We start from the raw sequence: 7,216 nt of genomic DNA, 5'->3' as shown, positions 1-7,216 counted from the left end.
GTCTGCTCAAGTGGTTGGAATAGCTCTTGGAGACTAGAATATGAATGTTCCAGTTTGATCTGTACAGATCTCAGCATATGGGCAGCCATAAAATGTCAGTCTGTCCTTCTCCAGAGCTGTGTCATTCCTGGACCACCTTCATGACACAGGCTGTTGTTTTTTGTTTGATTGGGGTTTTTTTGGTTTAGTTTTTTTTCTTTTTCTTCAGGAAATATTGATTCTTCTAAACAAAATCAGATATTCTCTGGTGCAACAGTAAAATTGTGTACATGATGTTCTCCAGTGAACAAAAATTTGATGCTATCATAGGCTGGAAAAATCAATCATGTATGCCTACTTTCCTTCACTGAAACTCAAGTTATTGGTGTGAAAAACGACTGAGAGTGGTCTGGGTGTTGGAGGAGTTCAGACTGGGAGATCGCTTTGGCTTAAGAATTTGTCACTTATTTTTTACCTGGCAGAGAATTTTATTTAAATAAGTGGTATGAGGTAGTTTGTAGCTACAGAGTGGGACTGAATTTATTGTCTGTGTACGTCATACCCACAGAAACATTGAGAGGAGACTTTTCTGGCATGTGGGTTTTGTGGGGGATTTTTTTTCTTGTTTGGTTATCGACTCAAGGCTATTATCTTGGATGATGATATCTGGAGTTTCACTGCTTGAATATTTAAAAGGCACGTTTAACTTACTTGGGGAAAATTACTGGGACAATTATGGGATTGTAATATAAAGTACCATAATTACACTTTAATGCTTCTTATCGATTATTGAGCTTTGCACTTTGCTGTAGAATAAAACACTGAACACGTTTCTTGGCCCACCCAGAAACTTAATGCTTTAATATCCAATTTACAGAGACAGTTTTTCGAACTTAGCAAGTAGGAACTTCTGAGATGAAAAATATATACTGTATTTATATGGTTTTGGATAGAGAGTTGGCTTAGATGGGATATTAGGAAGGAATTCTTCCCTGTGAGGGTGGGCAGGCCCTGGCACAGGTTGCCCAGAGAAGCTGTGGCTGCCCCTGGATCCCTGGAAGTGTCCAAGGCCAGGTCGGACAGGGCTTGGAGCAGCCTGGGACAGTGGAAGGTGTCCCTGCCCATGGCAGGGGGTGGAATGAGATGAGCTTTAAGATCCTTCCAACCCAAACCATTCTATGACTCTGTGATGATTCTATGAATACACACATGTGTATGTATATATTTATCATGATTTGAAAGTCACATGTCAGTAAATCATCAGGCAAAGGCAGATTCTGAACAGCTCTTCATAAATCAACAAAAGGAAATTCAAAGAAGCTGTTTTACTATTTCCAGGTAATGTACAAAATAAACTCTACAACAAATGCAGGCAAAAAGGTTTTGGCTTTTTGACTTCATTATTCTCCATTTCTTGCATCTATTTCAAAGACTTGCTGAATAAGGCTCTCACTGTAATAATGAATAAAAAGATAAATTTTCTTTCAGTGCAAAAATTCCTTATCACCCCTGTGTTTTCAGTGGATGTTGATGCTGTTCTTCTGTCTTTCCCCAAGCAACCACTTTTGAGTGTGCTATTCTTGGATGGCAAATGCTTGTGGGGCAGATAAAAGGACGTACAGCTTTACCCCCAGTCCCACAGGCAGGAATTTTATTCCCTCTTGTTCCAGGTATCAGGGAGTGCTCAATTACCTCATTATGCTCCCTCAGCTCTCTGCCTGACCCTTCTCTTTGCTTTGATACCTCCAAGTACTTGGTAATGCCCAATGCCAGCTCACAGATGGCCTTGTCATCTCACTGGTGTCCTTCCTGCTGCCAGCTTCTCTATGGTTTGATAGTGAATGTGACCAATTTCATGTTCTTTGTTTACAGCAATTTGGATGGAGAAAGTTATTACACATGAGTGTGTCTCAAGTTTGTTTTTAGTTCATGATCATTTTTATCTATGAAATTATGAGCAACATGAGAAGCCTTCTCTGAGGCCTCTCATGAGAGGCATAAACAAGGTCTGAAGGTTTGCATTCACTGTCCCTTCCCCTCACGAACTCGGTTGTTTCCCACCAGCTGCCTTGGGGCCTCAGGAGGCTCCTGTGACATTTGGATTAAGCTCTGCAATAACAATATTGACTGAAGTGTTTTCCTGGTCAAAGTAGCAAGGCTGTCCTGTTCTGTAAATAGTCTGTCATCGTGTTGTTATAATCTTACATTTTAGACCCTTCTGATGTAAAGTGGATTTGTTTTTCACTTGCATATGAGACACACAGGGCCATTTCTTTATCTGCCAGATGCTCTTTCCTCTGTGCCATGTTCACCTTCCTGTGGAGGTAGCTGGGATCATGCTGCCATCTCATGGCAGGCCACAGTTTAATTAGGAATGACAAACAGCACAGGACAAATTAGTATTGTTATGTAAATTCATGAAGATAAGTAAAACCAATAACAATTCATCCTGTGTTTTAAAACTAAGAACATTCCCTGCTTTTCATGTAAGAGATAATGAGGCTGCAAGGGGCAGAATTATGGCTGAGCCTACTGTATATCCTTCTACATGTACAATTTTTTGTGCTTTTAGAAAAATAAAGGACCTTGACTACCCAGTACTAATATTAAAGATGTCTGGGATATTGCAGCAAATCCCACTGAACATTGCTATCAGTGCAGCTCACTCCCCAGGAAAATATCTTTCTCTGCTTCCAGCACCCGATATTAGTATACATGGTAGAGGAAACCATAATTAAATCTATTGAGGTGACTTGTTACAGAGCACAAATGTCTGAATGCTTGACAGAAAAAGGAAACATTTTTTCTTTCTCTTCTGAGGGTAGATAACCCTGTTTCTTTCAATTCCTATTTAAGAATTCTCAGTCTGTGAGTCTGTTCAACCATCTGACATTTTAGTGTTCAGCTGGGATGTCATCCTGCACCCAGCTCTAGGGTATCTACCTGCCATCATGATAGATTACTCTTAAAAATGGTGATCTCTCTGAGTCTTCAGTTATCATCAAGGGTATTTTGGGACAGGATCTGAGGGGAGGAAAGGTGTTTTTGTAGTTTGTGTTTTGCTTTTGAGATGTTTATTTGAAGACAGTGATTTGGCCAGGTGTTCCAAATGGCACTGCTCAGAAAATCTGGAATTTGAGGCAGCATTCGGTGTCCTTCCTCCAGCGCCAGCCATGGGTGGGATAACTGGGCTGGTAGCAGCCCTATAAAATGTCTACCCAGTTCCCTTCTGCTTTTGGGATATGCTGCCAGCCATAGGGGAACTCCTTCTTTTTCCATCTCACATTTGTGAGACTTTGATCTCCCAGAATATAAAATCTTGACCACTCATTGGGCTTCCAAGTAGCAAGTGACAGGACGAGAGGAAGTGGCCTCAAGTTGTAACATGGAAGGTTTAGACTGGATATTAGGAAAACATTTTTCATGGAAAAGGTTATAAAGCATTGGAACAGGCTGCACAGGGAAGTGGGGGAATTCACCATCCCTGGAAATGTTCAAAAACCATGTGGATGTGGCACTTGAGGACATGGTTTAGTGGGGAACATGACTGCAGTGCTGGGTTGATGGTTGAACTTGATCTTAAAGGCCCTTTCCAACCTCTATGGTTGTATAATTATCTGCAGTGTGTATCTACTGCCCAGAGACAGGAGGAAAGGATGACTTGTGTTTCACAGTGGTAATTTCTATGAATTTGCTTGGTATGGTGCACATTCTTCTTAAAGAGTTAATAGACAGTTTGAAACATTAAAGTTACATAAATTAGCAACTGAAAAACTTGCAGTTTAAAGACTGAATGTATTGGCCAGATGTGTTTCTGATATGGAAAATAACCTTAGTGTAGTCTTCCAGTTGAATATTTTACCCTTCTTAGGAATGTAAATTCAGCCTCTGATATGTTTGCAGGCAAGAGCATATTTTCTGAAAAGGGGGTTCACTTCATTAACTTCAGCTTATAAAATGGCCTTGCTATGGCCATGGCCATTCAGCAAATAAATTGGAAGGAGAACTTCTTGTCTCCCAATTCACACATCTGTGCAGTTTTTTCTGTGTTGTTTTAGTGTAAAGAGCAGGAGAAAAGTTAATTCAAGATAATTATTTTCTTCTCAACCATCTTCATGCTTTGAGAATTTCTCTGAGCTGATTCAGGTCCTTTACACACAGCAAACAGAGCAGGATGTCACTTCCCATGGACCTTTCTGAGCTGAATGCCTGTGTTGAGATCAAGAGAATGCTTGGAAGGCCGACATCACATTACTGAGTCCAACATGAAATAAATTTTAAACCCCTCTGAATTTTGACAACTTAAGTCTAAAAGGCACGGGTTTTTTTCTTTTACCTAAACACCAACTCTGTCAAAATCCAAGACTCTGCCATCTGTTCATAAAAGACTGGTGGGAATTGACTTTTATTTTCTATATTTAACATCCCACCATCCTGTCAATTGGATTACAATCAGTGACATTACAAAAGGAAAACACAACCCAAATGCTGCCTATCACCCTAAGCCTTGGGTGTTCTTGATTTCTTCCAAAATGCTCACAGTCAAAGTACCAGCTCCTTTTCTACCTCCTTCAAAATGAAAAGCAAAAGTTACAGCTCCGAAAGCTTGCAGATGACTCATATGTGTTTGGTATCTGTAGTTGTTTTCATTAGTGCTTTATTTGCTTTGCTTTTCTCAGAAATTTGTGTCTTTTTAGTTGTCTCTTCTGTTTCCAGACAAACCCAGAGAAAACAACGATGTTATTCAAAATGAGAGTGAAATTTTTGGTGATCTAAGTGAGTGAACAGTTGCAGAACACAAGAATAAGCAAAAAAAGGAAGCCTTTTTTTGGATGTTCTTGACTTAAGAGCCTGGTGACATGATGTCTGTCAATCTAGGATTGACTGATACAGTTTTTTTCCTTAAATTTTTGTTCTCCTTTTGTTCAATATATTTTTTCTTCCCTCCATGTTCCTATTTTTATTCCCAGTCTGGTACAGGCAGCCATGTAGCTCAAAACAAGCTTTACCCTCCCCTTTCTTGCGCAGGACATTTGTTTGTGTTCATCTCATGGCACCTAAATGTCCTCTTCATGTTCCAGTATTGTCTGAAACACACATCATAAATAGCATTTTCTGATTGCACATGCATGATTTTCATCATCTTTCAATGACTTTTAATTCTGCTCAGATGTCACAGTGACATTATTTCATGCAGAGTGGACTTGGTATGGACAGTGATTGTTCTAAATAGCTTTTTCTTACCATGAGCCTCTTTTTATCAAATTTAGGGGATCACACTTTCACAGTCATTCAAATAGAATGTTCCTGCAACTTCACTCAGTCTTTTTATACTTCCTACAACAAAAATTGTGAGAGGGTTTTCATTCTAGCTGAGGAGAGGAGAATGCATTGCAGGAGGTGGTGGTTGTTCCCCCAGGATGCTGCCCTATGAATAAAAGATTGCGGTGCATTTCCATATGATACTTTGTCTTTTTGTTAGATACTTAAAAAGAAAATCTATTCAGACTCTGATAGACTGAATGAGAATGAAGATGTTGGCATTTCCCAGTCCAGCTGGAGGGCTGAGAAGCAGGAGTTGTTAATGGTTTTGCTGTCAAGGGTTGTTGGCTCTGCCGTATCTTCACCCTGGCCTGGCTCTGTAATTGTAGCTCAGACACAGGAGATCAGAGATTGCAGCAGATTCATGGCCTTTATTGCTGCATGATTATCCACAGTGATTCAGCAGGTACTGGGAAGACCTGTACATCAATCCTTTTAATAGATGCCAGCTCTTTCTCCAAATCTCTGGTTGGCCTAACTGAAAAAATAATAAAAAAAAGAGAATAAATTAGTACTGGGAGGCTTTTTTCTACTGAGATGTTCTGGAACTAGATTGCTCTGCATGTGGATCACAGTGTTGTTAGGACAACTCCAAGATTTCTGTCAATGACTGACATCAGTGGGATATTCCAGGCAGCAGGAATGGTGCAGTGGCAGCGGGACAGTGCACACTGGGGTTGGTGCTCATTCCAGTCCCTCCATAATTATGTTGTTACGCCCTCATGTTGTTGATCCAAACATAAGCTGGCTCAGAACCCTTTATCTCATCCAGTGTATAAACTTTCTAATCTATTTTTTATTAATGGGATTTTGAGAATTTAGTGAGGTAGAGGATCTAAGGGCCTCTGGGAGCTGGAAGCCAAAGCTCTATGGAAAAGTGTTATAACAAATTTTAAAAAGGGAAGACAGGTGTAACTTCCCTGTGCAGCACTTTTATAAGGAATATAATCCATCCTATTAGAATACAAGGCTTTTAAGAGTTCTGAAGCAGCACATAACATTTGAAAAACTTGGATAAATGCTGTCATTATTATATCCCTGACACTTTCAGTTTCTTTGTGTGGGAAAGACTATATAGAAATAAATGGAGTACAATTCAGTTTACTCTTTTCCACTCTTAAGGGACTGTTTTGTCCTGCTTAGAAAATGGATGTGTAACAGAATCATTAAAATGAATACAGACCAAGATATGGGGTATTGTAAAAATGTGGGGGAAATGGGAAATTGTTTTAAATATTGTTTTTATTCTGTGGCAGGACATGTCTACCTCCTCTCTACCACAGATGGCTGGTGCATATGCAAGAGATAACCCAGGCAGATCACAGGCCCAGCATGGGGTCATCTCTTGCCCCAAAAGGGCTCAGGCCCCCAGCTAGGAATCAACATCTTAGCCTGGAGGGCAAATGTGGGAAGAGATGAAAGGAAAATAAATATTCTTGACCAAAAGACAGGGTTCTTATGTCTATAAAAGCCCCCACAATTATCACAGAGGCAGAAGCCTTCTACACACCTGCACTGAAAGCATGTCAGACTTCTTCCTGGAGTCTGGACACAGCTTCTGTGGTTACTTTCCTGGGAATTGAGGGAAAGGACTTCGATGTGTGCTCTACCAGGAAATGGATGGTAAGAAACATTGGATCCTAAGTTATATTATTTCTTCATAGCTGTAAAATTAATGGTACCTTTAACCCCATGTGTAATACTAGGAGTCTCTTTTTGTCTTATCCCTGTGTAGTCTGTCTTAAGTCTTATGTCTGTTAGTTTTGTGTCTATTAAATAAATAATTCATTCTATAATAGACTGAATCAGCCATTATTAAAGAACTTGCGAGTGAGAGTGGATCTCGGGGTGCTGGCCACCTCAATAAAGCTACTGCCTGCTGCCAGAGGGCTGGGCAAAAGGCCGGGACTTATTT

Source organism: Aphelocoma coerulescens, chromosome 18 (genome assembly GCF_041296385.1).
Source record: "Aphelocoma coerulescens isolate FSJ_1873_10779 chromosome 18, UR_Acoe_1.0, whole genome shotgun sequence".
In the NCBI taxonomy this organism is placed as follows: Eukaryota; Metazoa; Chordata; class Aves; order Passeriformes; family Corvidae; genus Aphelocoma; species Aphelocoma coerulescens.
Note: the sequence above shows the minus strand (reverse complement) of the source record.